This window comes from Dreissena polymorpha, chromosome 8, assembly GCF_020536995.1.
Source record: "Dreissena polymorpha isolate Duluth1 chromosome 8, UMN_Dpol_1.0, whole genome shotgun sequence".
NCBI classification, from domain to species: Eukaryota; Metazoa; Mollusca; class Bivalvia; order Myida; family Dreissenidae; genus Dreissena; species Dreissena polymorpha.
The window spans coordinates 62,863,900-62,878,958 of NC_068362.1; the positions used below are offsets into that span (position 1 = coordinate 62,863,900).

Sequence of the window (15,059 nt, forward strand, 5' to 3'; positions counted from 1 at the left end):
CGGTCCGGTCATGTCAACGGTCCGGTCATGTCAACGGTCTGGTCATGTCAACGGTCCGGTCATTGATCACCGCTCCGGTCACCGGTCAACAGTCATCAGTTAGGCCTGCCACCGATAACACCAGTCACCGGTCAAGAAGAAGAACTCGGTCTTCTTCATTGAATTATTCTCATATTCTTCGTTGAATACATCGTCTTCATCAAGGATTAGACATCGGACACGCTCTTCTTCGTCGAGCAGTTCTCATCGTCGCGGCTCTCGTAAGCGATCACGTCGTCACTCACGGAGACGTTATTCTAGAAGATCTCGGTCTCATCGCAGCCGATCCACATCTCGGCCGATCCAGATCTCGACATCGCAGGAAACGAGGACGTCGTCAACCTTCACGTAGACATCAGCGGACTGCATTGAGCACCACTGGATAGTTATCGAACATACCTCTCCTTCATTAAGCAGTTCTCGGCGTTGATACGCTCGTAAGCGATCATGTCAATGCTCATGGAGACAATATTGTAGAAGACAATATTTCCAGCGTAGCCGAACAATATTTCGGCATCAAAGTTATATGGATGTCGCCACTTCTCACGTAGGCGTTAATGAACCTACTGGTCATATCGACGTTCTCCATTTTATTCCTTTAGGAATATCATGTCTCCATTCCACGTGTGATGGTTCTTCTTATGGCATCCACACATGTTGCAGTCACCGAGCCGTAGTTGTATACGAACACTAGTTCGTTTAACATTCAGGCTTCGGGATAAGCTGTTCTTTTCTCCACTACGACTACAAGGACACTTATGCCTATTAATACTGATAATCTACCGTTGTTTTCCGGTTAACAATATCAGATGACTTCGTGGATGGTCATTCTTCTGCACCAGATATTTCCATTCTGACGCAGTTATATTATACCGGTCCCGATCACCGGACATCGGTCACCATTCATCGGTCATATCACCGATCACTGATCACCGGTCAGAATAAGTGATGTCTCATCGCCATCGGATTGGATTTTTTGGCATGATCTTCTTTTCCGAGCAGTGCTTGACATTGATTACAGACCATATGGATTCCACCATTTTTCGGTCTTTAACTGGTAACGTCACCGGTCATATTATGACTGGTCCGTTCACCGGGCTACAGTTACCGGTCATTGACCTGTCCGGTTCGGTCACCACTTACCAATTACAGGTATTCCACTGTGTTTTCATCGGTCAATTTTTAGTATCACGGGTATCGTCTACATTACATAGTTGTATACCCCTGGCTATGATTGTATTGAATACTATATTTTATGGATTCAACAATCTACATGACTTTTTGTGTTTTTCAATACTGATGTTCTACTGGCGACGGTTACCAAATCATGCTATATCTGTTATTTGTACTTCTATCTCAACCGGCTACATGCAGACTACTGGTCTTGCAGATAGATCGGCTGAAGTGGGCTCGGAGACTAGCATTGAGGTCGAACATTACTATTTGACCTCTATTAATTTATGTTCGAGACCCGAAGGATGAATTGTTTTAACCGCCTTTACCTGTCGGCTACAGACTTTGCAGTCAGTGTCACGGAACAGTTGGGACACATTAATGACGCTAGCAGGATTAGCAAGACGACATTTGTATCGACTTCTGCTTTTCTATTGCTCCTACGGCAGTGCATATTTTCAAGCTACTGGAATCAACAAGAGTTCTGATACATAGGATTGCCTATCAGATTGACCGCATAGCGGCTACAGTCTTGTAGATGGCTTAGGACCTATTGAACTCAGATCTTAGATCCTAGGATCTGGAGGGACCTCATCTTAAAGTTATTCTTCTATTACACTTCTGGCCATAACAGGCCGTCTTCCTATAACTGGTCGTATTCCTTTCGGAATTCTTCCCGGTTAGAAGTCTTGAAGTAAATGGATTAATCAAGTCAGAATTTAAGACTTCCATGCATTCTACCGGCAAGCGTGGACCCGCTTAAGGTTACCCCTAGGGTTTTCACCTTTTTCTGCCATCACACCTCCGATTCCGGAGGTACCACTATCAATCATATTTCCGTACTTTGCAAATCGATGACTTCGCGACCTGTATTATCCAGGATTTTAAAGGCGCCTGTTATTGGTTCAAGAAGAGGCTATATTCTGTAGATAGGTCATAAACTTATAAGTGTTAAACACTGTCCTATTCTACCAATTTTCAAGTGTGTTTGGAGTGGGAAAGTTCGGCTTGCCGTGGTTTCTTTGCCCACCCATCCTTGACAAATGGTTTCGGTCACCGGTCGGTATTTACCGGTCCGGTCACCGGTCCTTCTGCTGAGACGTCTTTTCTTACGTCCGTTTCAGCTTTATTTTTAAGATAATTGTATTAATCTTGGGATTATTTAATGACACAGATTTCCATCTTTTTGTCATTATTTACCACTATTCAGTGGTGTCTAGACTAGAAGATTATCATGGCAAGAATATAGTTTATTCTACCACAACCTTCCTTACATCTTATACAGATGTGAGCAGATAAGGTTATGGACGATCACATAGAACAACGTATCTTGATTTTCTCAATTATGTGGTATCCTAACGAATATCACCTGCACATCTACATCTTGAAAAGCGAAAATTCTTTTTAGCTGTTTTTCATTTACAACACATTTTCATGATTCCTTTGTGATGGTTTCAACTATCACACATCGGTCGTGGTTTACTTACAGACATGGAGGTGATCATATTATCACTCCTTGTAACTGGAAATCAGGAACTTATTCGTTCTTTGCAAGAACAACAAATTTTCTCTATCGTCTTTCTCATACCAGTTCGTCTCAACGCCCTGTTGGACGTTTTGTCCTGCAGTTCTTTCTTTCGAATTATTTTTCCGTTGGGTTCAATAATGTAATTGCGTATGCGCGGCAGTGAAATTGCAGACGAGTTGCATGGTGTACATAGTATATCAAAGAATGTTGTTTATCATCAAACGCTAGTTATTAGCGTTATGCGATCGTATATCGCAGTGTATACCGGTATGCTGAACAACGTCAACAATGCAGTTCACAGAAATCGATCCAGCAGGGTGTGCGATTGTTATACATTCGTCCATTGACATAAACTGGAATATCTTGCCTTCTTGGTGAGTTTTTGCAATAACTGAGTTTTTGCCATAATTTCATGAAATATACTTAATGAACCATGGGATTATGGTTCTACGACCTTTTAAGTCTCCTGTACAAAAATTATTTTCAGGAAACTTCTTCACAGGTCAAATATCATATCTCACTGAGACATATTTTTACTGATCCAAACATGTGCCACTACATGTCTGGCCATTAATAACTTTTAGTTATCTCTACAGAAGAACGTTTTTCTGTTAGAGTTTCAATCCTTGTTACTTGTGCAAGGATAATTCCATCAGAACTGTATAAAGGTTCTATGGAAATTCATTTTTTACTGGGTAATTGAGAGCATAGTTATTACCTTAATCACTCTGCTAGATACATAGAGGTTTTTCTCATCTTTTTCTTGATGATAAGAAATTTGTTCTTTTCTTCATCAAAGGATAGAGATTGTGCTTTCGTATACCTTGTTTTGTGTAAGTCATCGCAACTCTGTGCTGTCTTACCTATTTTGGAACTGATCCAAACTATGGAACGTCAACACTATGTTTTTCGTTCCTTTACCTTCTTAAGCGGTTTTGACTTGTGTAACATGTTGGGATGCTTAATGAGCTCCCTATGAACCTTTTTCATCAGGCTTATTAACAGTTCCAATATAATTTTAAGACGGTTTTCCTTCTTATTATGGCTTTTACCATACGGAGAAGTGAAATTCATGCTTTTTCTGTTGAATACGACCAATTCCAGTTGGATCTATTGTCGTTTTCACTTTGTTGTGTCAGCCAGGATTCCTTGCTTAATATCAAGTCCTCTATATGGCTTCTACCTTCAAGTTTCCAAGTTTTCTTAAACTGGTAGTCATGAAGATGAGGATAAACTTCTTTGGGCAATCAGGGCTTTGAAGTTCTATCTCAGCAGTGTTAGTCAGAAGTCCATTCGAGGTTCTCAAAGACACTCTTCATTTCCCCAAAAAAGGGGGGGGGAGATGTGTCTGCGGCTTCTATTTCTCGGGGTTAGACCTCGACTTAGGAAAGTTAATCTTATCCTATCTAAGGATTCATTCCTTTTTAGGATCTGACCGCATGAATTAAGAGCTCTGTCTGTTTTGTGGGCATATATTAATCACACCCCACTTTTTGACGTGCTCTAAGCTGTTTACTGGAGGAATCCGACCACCTTGTCATCTTTTTATCTTCGTTTTCTGAAGTGCCAACAATACAATTTGTATACGTTTGGGCTTGTTGTGGTTTCACTAACGGTAGTGTCTTCTTTACGACATAGACATATTACTCTGTCCGAGAAGTCATAATTAATACCGTTTTAACGAAGATTACTTGATATCATTAGCTGATAACCCTGTTTATGGGTTCTACTGTGTTGGGAAAATATATACGAACCTTCCCACCGCAGCTGCAAAATCAGCATACGATAACAGGTCAGTATTTATGACATTAAAACAAATTTTTTAAATAAAATTCATTTTAATTATTAAATACTTACCTGTTATCGGTAAGTCCCACCTCCCACCCCGCTATTCGATAATATTTTTGTATATATATTGAAAGAATATTGAGGGTTGGTTACCGATTTTTGGCTAGGTTGCATTGCACTATGTTTAACCTGGCCTGTATTACGGTATTGAGGTGGCGGATTCCCAGTTAAAATTCCGGATGAGTTATTTCCCCTTGGAAAGTATAAGCATACGATAACAGGTAAGTATTTAATAATTAAAATGAATTTTATTTAAAAAAATTGTTTTGGAAAATATAACTGAACTCAAAATCGTCTGTAATGTACCACTTCTTTAAAACATAAGCGATCAATATGTTTCAATTATGGTCCTCTTCCAGTTAGAATATGACTTTATTACCTTGACCTTATTGAATATGAACAATACCCCCATTATACTTTCAAGCACTCGAAAAGTCGAGAGCGCTGTCTTCTGAAAGCTCTTGTTTTAAGCCAGTTCAATGCTTATTTATAATAACAATTTCAGGAATGGGTCCAAAAACTCTTGGATTTAAAGTTTTGATATTATGCTAACTGAAAATTTTATTTGAACATATCTTATAATAATTTATAACTTATACAAATGGTTTGTTGGTTGGAATAAAACATTTTCAAGTCTTGATGCTTGAACTCTAAAATTATGTTATAATTTTCAACTTGTAAGCTCGGCTGTTTTCGGAGAAAACTGAGGTATTGTCATAGCAGCTCGTCTGCTGTCCGCGTCGTGCTAAAACCTTAACATTGGCTCTAAAATCTAAGTGCTTCCACCTACAACTTTGAAACTTCATCTGTAGCACTTTGATGAGTTCTACGTGCCACACCCATTTTTGGGTCACTCGGTCAAATGTCAATGCCACTGTGACCTCTAAAAAAAAAATATTCTTGCCACTTACCTTTCTTCCTTTTCTTCTGACAAGCTTTCATTTATTCAAAACTGCATCCACCGCCGACCGTTGGCAACCGCTATGTGGTGCTCTTGTATTTAAATTTTCTTGTCATTTAGCATTTGCTGCTTTGAGTTTATGATTTTTTTGGTCAAATAATAAAACTGTATGAGCTTTGACTTTGACTTGGTCAAGTAAGGAAACAATTCACATCACTGTGAATACACTTTCAGGATCAGCTACAAAGAATCGTTTATCATCCAGACAAAACTTATCCTGAGCTTGATTGAATTGCTGACAATTTATATGCTTGATATTTCAGCAACTTTAAATGGAATTGTTTCACTTAATCTCAGTAGTACATCTATTACAACAGTGTTCATTCTAGAAATCGAAAAGTAGGGGGGAAATTTCCCCCCTCACTTTGAAAAATGGGGGGATTTTTCACAATTGGGGGGGAATTGATCAAGTACCATTTATATGTTTTCATTTTCGTTTTAATGTTTATTTGTTTTAACTTCTACATTACTTAAAACAGTCAAGTCAGTGAAATACCATTGTAACTGCTGTTAAATATAACTGCACTTTCCATAGTATATTGCTGACTTAAATAAAAACAAAGGATTATGAAAATAATTGTTCACATGATATTTCTGTATCATTTAAAACAATAAAAAAAAAAATACTGATTGTCTATCATGATATGATATGAATGATGATATGATATTAAAACCTAAGTCATGTAAGTGTCTTAATTAATGTATAGAATTAAGTTTTTACATTCCAGTATCAAAGGACAATTTTCTTCCTTAATCATTCACGAGTCGCATCCCTTTATTTTTTAAACGAAATTTCTTATTTTTTAATTAACCCAAGTATCATTTTAAACGAAAATTCTTTAAAGTTTATTAACCCGTGAATCGAAGAGTTAATTCCCTTTGATTTCCGGTGTTTTTCTCAATAAATACGCGAAGCAGAATTTAACAGTTTAAAAAACCCGTAACGGATATCGAGTGCGCAAATTTTCTCGCACACATGCTGCAGATGTGCGCGATCTTTGAAAAAATAGCGCGAATCGCGCAATCGCGCGGTCTAGAATGAACACTGTACAATCTTTCTTTGTTTATTAAATTCTTACGTGGGTTTGGGTTGATAGGAATACCCTTTGTCATTCCAGCTGTTACACTTTCATGTCAGCTCCATATCTCCCATATCCGTTTAGGGATTTACATGAAAATTGCCTAAATGTTGAGGGCATTAAGTAAATATGCCGAGTCAGTCATGCCATAGCAATGTCAATTCGGTTCTTTAAGGTCAAATGGTTTAACTTGCATTTTAGTTACACATTTACTGTACTTTTTGAAGGATTTTCATGCAATTTGGGAAGAATATTAACCCTTTCAGTGCTGGAACCAAATTTTGAAGGCCTTTGCAACCAGTTTGGATCCAGATGAGACGCCACAGAACGTGGCGTCTCATCTGGATCCAAACTGTTTGCTGTTCTGATAGTGTTCTTTGAAAAAAAAATGAAGAAAATGCTAATTTTAGAAATTTAGCAGACGACATTTTAGCAGACGACAAACTTCCCAGCATGCAAAGGGTTAAGGTCATTTAGACATGTGCAGAAGGCATGAGTCTGTCAATCCAGGTCAAGGACAAGGCAATACCTCAGAGTTTGAGCTTCTTGCTTTCTTGTGTGACCCTTATCTCCAATATCCAGTAAAGGTCTGTCATGAAACATAAAGTAATGTTTGGGATATTGAGATAATTTGCAGAGGGAATGTCAGTCACACCAGCTCAAGATCAAAGTTAAATGTTAGAGCCTCCATTTTTGTGTGCGCTCCACATCTCTTATGCCCTTCAAAAGGTTTTAATATCATAAATACATTACCTGTTATCTCTAGCTTACCCCTTTCCAAGGGAGTTTATTCATCCGGAAAGTATTCAAGCGCTGGGAAACGTCCACCTCTATAAAGAATCCAAATCAGGCTAAACATAGTACAATGTAACCTAACAGGAAATCAAGTACCATAACTCATCTTTCCTTTCCGGACAACCATGAGTGCATGCCTATTTTAGGCTCAGGACTTATTTGTTCTTTTCATTGTGTTTTTGTCGGAGTTTGAAGGATAAATTTTATTTATTTTTATTTGTATCATTCGGTTTATATTTCTATACTTTTAGTTGCAGTTATTGTCATATTTCTGCTTTTGCTGGGTTTCTTTGTTTGTAGCGACGCTCATGTACATGAGCACGTGAACCACGAGGAATTCGTGCCTATTCCCCAATAAGTAATTGAGGGCATTTGTACAGCGTTCGTTTGTTTACATTTTGTGGTTTAACTTTTTATTTGAATTTATAATCATTAAATTGTCTTTTGTAGGTTCTTTCTGTTTCTTTTATTTCAGAATAAACTTACAGGATAGAGGTTCTTGTGGTCATATCAAGGCAAGGTGGGATTCCCACGATACTTGCCTTGCATGTACCGGTTGCACATTAAATAACAAATGTGCGGTTTGCGATTTGTGGGCTTACGACACATGGATGAAAGCAGGTCGCCGGAGGACGTCAATCAGCCGCAAACGCAACGAACCTCCATCCGACATTGATTACCAGGATGACCAGAGAATTTGTCAGTCACTGGGTACCGGGCAAGATGGTGTTGTTGTCAGTCGATCGTCATCAGATCTTATGACTCACACCATGCATACCGGCGACATTGATCATGGAACGACTGGATCAATGTCAGACCACATGGTATCCGCCATTCTACGGTCTTTGTCCGGTGACGTAACCGGTCATGATATGACCGGCTGGTCACCGGTCATGTCATCGGTCCGGTCACCAGTCCAGTCACCGGTCCGGTCATTGATCGCCAGTCAGGTCCGTTACTTTCAACAGTCCGGTCACTGGTCAACAGTCATCAGTTAGGCCTGCCACCGATAACACCAATTGCCGGTCAATAAGAAGAATTCGGTCTTCATCATAGGCTTTTTCTGCTTCATCCTATTCGTCGTCGAATGCATCGTCTTCATCAAGGAGTGGACATCGGACACGCTCTTCTTCGTCAAGCAGTTATCATCGTCGCGGCGCTCGTAAGCGATCACGTCGTCACTCACGGAGACGGTATTCCAGAAGATCTCGATCTCATCGCAGCCGATCCACATCTCGACAGCGCAGCCGATCCAGATTTCGACATCGCAGGAAACGAGGACGTCGTCAACTTTCACGTAGACAGCATCGGACCTACCATTCGTATAGTCCTTCACCATCGTATTCCTTTATGGAATTGCATGTTTCCATGCCAAATGTGTTGGTTCCAAAGTTGACTGCCACTCATATTGCATCTTCAGGAGCTCATCTCACTACTAAGGCGTCAGTATCAACACCACGGGTATCATCTACCATATCAAGTCGTGTACCGTCTACAGCTACCCTGTTGAAAACTGATACACTTTGGATACAGAATTCGGCGGGACAATGCTGATAATTTACCATCACTTTCCGGTTTACATTGTCAGTTTACTGACGTCGGGGATGATCATTCGCCTTAACCAGACAATCACAATCTGGTACAAGATATTCTCACTTCTGTTCCTGCTGATTCTATACACACCGCTGGTGTTGTAGAGAGTGAGGCTGATTCAGATGCAGAATCTAATGTTGAGACGGATCAATATTTAGCTCCGATTAGTCAGATCTATGAACTGATGTTTCGTACTCTTGGTGAAGATTACTGTCCAAGACCTGCTGAACTGTCTTCAAATGCGACGATTTCTGTAACAGAACAACTTTTTCGTACATTTGATCCCAACAGGGTTAGTAAGTCGACGGCTCATCATGACCCGCGACTTCCCATTGGTTCTACTGTTCTATCTATTTTTCAATCATTGGAATCAGCTAATAAGACTATTCCAAAACGAGGAGAAACATGGAAAATTCCAAAGGAACTAGCTGATCCAAAACACCAGGAAGGTAGTAAAAGTAACAAGCCTCCTGTACCACATACACCATCTGGGTTGGATTTTTCAAAACTTGTAATGCCAAGTGGTTCCAATTCAGTTTCTGTTCCGTTTTCCATGTTGGAAACATGGGAAATGAGAGAACGTAGAGCATTAGGTTTGACTAACCAAATTGACTTTATGCTAGCGACAATTTTACAAATGGTGTGTGATTGGTCGGAATCTGTTCCGGAGGAACTCCGTGATTTGTTAATTCATCTCTCACGGACCACATTGGCCTTATCACACACTTCTGCTTCTTCAATGTCCGAGATGCTAAGGATTCGTAGATATCATATCCTTACTTCTTTACCTAAAGATTTTCTGTTGGAACCTGGTATGAACTCGCTCAGAACAGCTCCTCTCACATCAGGGTTCCTTTTTGGTGGAACGATACAAGAAGCAATCACAGCTGACAAGGATGACCAACTTCATGCTTCTTTAGCTAGAAACAACTCTGGACAACGCCAAGGGGTCATTAAGCATCCTGCTTCTAGGCCACCAGCAGTTCCAGCATTCAAGAAGACTAACAGAAACAACCTTTTCTCTAAAAAGCCTTCATTTAATCCACGGTCGGGTCTTAATAGGCAGTCTTCCTATAACAGACCTTCTTTTTCTCACAAGTCTTCTAATAAAGATTCTGGGAAAAAGGGCAAACCCAAGCCGGGACAGAGGAATTTCAAACCTTCTACCGGCAGGGTGGACCCCCTCCTTATCAGCCCTAGGGCCCTCCCCTTTCTACCGCCACAACCTCCGATGCCGAAAATACCAGTCAGGGCCAGACTTATCCACTTTTCAAATCGATGGCTTCAAATTACTTCAGATGCATGGGTTCATTCTCTTGTGACAAAACGCCTTACTTTTCAATTCGAAAAAAGGCCTCCACTTTCTCGCGTCCCTATAGAGCTGGTATCTCGGCATCCACATATTCCAGAGTCCATTCTCGGGCTCTTGGAAAAACAGGCAGAAGAAAGGGTTCAAGATCCTTATTCTCCAGGATTTTACAGTCGTCTTTTTCTTGTTCAAAAGAAAAATGGTTCCTTCATATGGGACTACATCAAACCCCTGCACTGGAGGGTGTCTTTGGATCTGGAAGATGCCTACTTCCATGTTCCTATACATCCCAACTACCGGAAGTACTTGCGATTCGCCTTTCAAGGCCAAGTCTACCAGTTCCGGGCTATGCCTTTCGGGTTGGGGACAGCCCCACGAGTTTTTACCAAACTAATGGCGGCAGTCGGAGCACACCTCAGAGTTCACGGGATTCTTCTTCTTCAGTATTTCGACGACTGGCTCTTACACCAGCTCGATCGTCAATTGCTTCTGTACAACCTAGGATTCTCTTGGAAGGAACTCCTCTCGTTAGGGATCCTTCTCAATGCAGACAAATCAGACCTCATTCCTTCACAGGACTTTACTTTTGTGGGAATGAATTTCTTGACCCACATCCATTGGGGCAGAGTGTGACTTCAACGTATATCAGACCTTCTGATAAAGGTCAACTGGGTTTTGTCCCAATCTCATATAACAGCTCAAGAATTCCTCTCTCTCATCGGTATCCTGAGCTCTTTGTGCAGTTGGGACGTCTCTTCCTACGTCCTCTTCAGCACTATCTTTCAGCTTGTTGGAAATGGTCTCCAGGCAATCTATTAAAACAGATTCCCATCCTTCCCTCCTTAGTGTCTCATCTTCAGTGGTGGCTAGACGAGGAGACTCTGTTGGCAGGAGTACCCCTTCTTCCTCCACAACCGTCATTATATCTAATAACGGATGCGAGCAAGGAAGGAAGGGGTGCTCACCTGGAACCTCTCAGTCTGATAATTTTAGGGTTGTGGTCTCATCAGGAATCTCACCTACATATCAACAATCTAGAAATGCGAGCAGTATTTCTAGCTGTATCTCATTTCTAATCTCATCTTTGAGACTCTTGTGTGATGGTGTCAACAGACAACACATCTGTGGTGGCTTACATCCAGGCACAGGGGGGAACACATTCTCAATCCCTGTATCTGGAAACCAGAAAATTGCAAAACACTCAACATTAATCTTATGGCCAAATATATACCAGGTCGCCTCAAGGCCCTGGCAGATGGTTTGTCTCGCAAACACCAGTTACTTCCATCGGAGTGGACACTTCATCAAGAAGTGACCAACCAGATCTTTTTCAAGTTCGGTTATCCCCTGGTCGATCTATTTGCGACCAGACACAATCACAGACTTCCTCTGTATGTGAGTCCAGTTTACGATCCAGCAGCGTGGGCAATTGACGCGCTATCGTTCACGTGAGACCAACTGGACGCTTACGCCTATCCCCCACCCATTCTTATTCCCTAAATATTGGCGAAAATCAGGGTGAGCTCGTGCAGGAAACTCCTGATTGCCCCTCGGTGGCCCAGAAGATATTGGTTCAACAATCTTCTCAGTCTCCTGTATGATTATCCCAGGAATCTTCCTCACAGGTCAGATCTTCTGTCTCAAAGAGGCAGACTACATGCGGACCCAAAAATGTTCCACTTACACGTCTGGCCGTTATCAGGCAATCTTTGCAGAAGAAATGTTTTTCTGTCAGGGCTTCAACCCTTGTTGCTTCGGCAAGGAGAAAATCCACCAGAGCAGTCTATGATTCTCGTTGGAAACTCTTCTCTAATTGGTGTGTTCGAGGGAAAATTGATCCCCTCAATCCCTCTGCTAGACGAATAGCGGATTTTCTCATTTATCTTTTTGATGATAAGAAACTTTCTCTTAGTTCCATCAAAGGATACAGATCTATGATTTCACATACATTGGCTTTTACTAAGTCTTCAAAAGTCTGTGCAGATCCAGCTATTTCGGAACTTGTTCAAGCTATGGAACTTAGTCGTCCTGTATCTCGTACACTTGCTCCTAAATGGGATTTACCTTGTGGGCTAGGTTCTTACTAAGGCTCCCTATGAACCTCTTGATCAGGCTTCATTACAAGTCCTAACATGGAAGACCGTTTTCCTTCTTACTATGGCTTCAGCCAAACGGAGAAGTGAAATTCATGCTCTCTCTATCGAGGATAGTCATCTTCGTTTTGACTCTTCTGATGGATCTGTTACATTGTTATGTCAGTCAGGATTCCTTGCTAAAAATCAATTCCCCTCTATGGCTTCCAAACCCTTCAAAGTTCCAAGTCTGTCTAGAACTTGTGGACATGAAGATGATGATAGACTCCTTTGCCCGGTCAGGGCTTTGAAGTTCTACCTTAATAAGGTAAAGTCTATTCGAGGTTCTCGCAAGAGACTTTTCATTCCATTAAAAGGTGGGGGGGCGATGTGTCTGCGGCTTCTATTTCTCGTTGGATAGCCTCGACTATAAGGAAAGCTTATTCTTCTCTTTCATCGAGGGATTTATCCCTGTTTAAGATAAGACCGCATGAATTAAGTGCTCTTTCGGCTTCGTGGGCTTATATTAATCAGACCCCACTATCTGAAGTGCTTCAAGCTGCTTTCTGGAGGAATTTGACCACCTTCTCCTCTTTTTATCTTCGTTCTCTTGATTGCAAACAAGACAATTTGTATAGGTTGGGTCCTCTTGTAGTGGCTCAAACTGTAGTTTCTTCTATGGCGTAAGTACTCTGGTGCCATCCGAGAATTAATTACTATACTGTACTAACGAAGATTATAAGAGGACGTGATTCTACTATCTCTGGCTGAAAACCCTGTATATGGGTTCTGCTGTGATGGGAAAAAATATGCGAACCTTCCCGCCGCAGCTGCAAAATCAGCTAGAGATAACAGGTAATGTATTTATGATCTTAGAACAATTTTTTTTTAAATAAAATTCATTTTAATTATTAAATACTTACCTGTTATCGGTAAGTCCCACCTCCCACCCCGCTCATCGCCTTTTTATGTTTTTGTAAAGGAAAGATGAGTTATGGTTCTTGATTTCCTGTTAGGTTACATTGTACTATGTTTAACCTGATTTGGATTCTTTATAGAGGTGGACGATTCCCAGCGCTTGAATATTTTCCGGATGAATAAACTCCCTTGGAAAGGGGTAAGCTAGAGATAACAGGTAAGTATTTAATAATTAAAATGAATTTTATTTTAAGAAAATTTGTTTTTATTTTACTTGGCCACAATGTTAACGTCATTGAGATGATTATGCAGAAGGTTTGAGGCAGTCATGTTGGTTATAGGTCAAGGTTATTTGTAAGTCAATGTAAAAGAGCCTCTATTTTTGTGTCAGCATTATATCTTTTATAACTATTTGAGGGCTTTCATGAAACTTGGCGACAATGTTCAGGTCACTATATCAGGGTGCAGCATCAACAGGGTTTCTAGGGGTTTACACAAGGGCTGGAAAGAATGAAAACACACCGTTAAGAACTTAATTTTTACAAATATCTCAATGTAATGAAATACATTTGCAACAATCTTTAGTGCGTAAAAGACAGTTTTTCTTGCAGTTTGTGCCAATAATAAGATAATTGAAGAATAAATCCTTTAATACGTCTAAAATCAGTGCCAAAATTTCATGTTGTGTGCTGCATAACTGTGTAAATCACTCATCAAATTTGTGTCCAACAACACCTGCTTATTAAATAAAGTGATTCTGATTTATTTTATGATTTCCAGTGGTTTATAGAGAACTTAAAACTGATAATTCACTGTTTCAAACAGTGAAAAATAAATGACGAAATGACGTCATTATTCCAGCGATATTCTCTAGTTATACTCTTTTACAATTTAAATAATCGGTGAAAAAAGCATAAAATTTAAAGAAAATTTTTGAAATATCGATTTATATTCACTCATGATCATAGAATTTTTTTTTTTTTACGCGTGAACATATTATTTCCTATGATCACTTGTGAATTAAAATCGATATTCCACCGAATCCAACAAATATCCTCTATGTATTTCACATAACCATAAGCAGCATAAAAACTGTTTTATGCAAGTGTTGAAATTCTTAAGAAAAACTGTTTTGAAGCTATTTGAAAAAAGATGTGTTTGTGAAACACTATGTCCCCCCCCCATATCTTTGACCTTGAAGGATGACCTTGACCTTTCACCACTCAAAATGTGCAGCTTCATGAGATACACATGCATGCCAAATATCAAGTTGCTGTCTTCAATATTGCAAAAGTTATGGCCAATGTTAAAGTTTGACGCAAACAAACCAACAAACAGACAGGGTAAAAACAATATGTCTCCCAGTATAGACTGGGGGACGTAAAAAATCACCACTTACCGGTGTGTTTAATTTCATTTAAGTTCAGTCATAAACCCCACAAAGTCACATGATCTTGCACCCTATATATGTGCAGAAGGAATGATTCCATAACATTGACTCAAGGTCAAGGGCAGGCTTAATATTTTGTATATACTTTATATAACCTATACCAATTGAAGAGTTTTCATGGAAAGTTAATGTCATTCAAAAGAGTTTTCATGGAAAAATAATATCACTCAGATGTCACGAAGTCATGATAAGTTACACTGGCTCAAAATCAAGATCATACAAATTTTGGCACAATATATAGCTGTCTCTTGGATCGCCTTGTTGGCTATTATTTTAGGTATTTTCCAGCAACGT

At 39.9% G+C, this 15,059-nt stretch overlaps 1 protein-coding gene across 3 annotated transcripts in view; it reads left to right on the forward strand.

Annotated features, from left to right (window-relative positions):
• The window catches only part of LOC127843149 (probable ATP-dependent RNA helicase DDX41), a 62,979-nt gene that overhangs the window by 44,472 nt on the left and 3,448 nt on the right, over positions 1 to 15,059 (forward strand). The window lies entirely within an intron of this gene.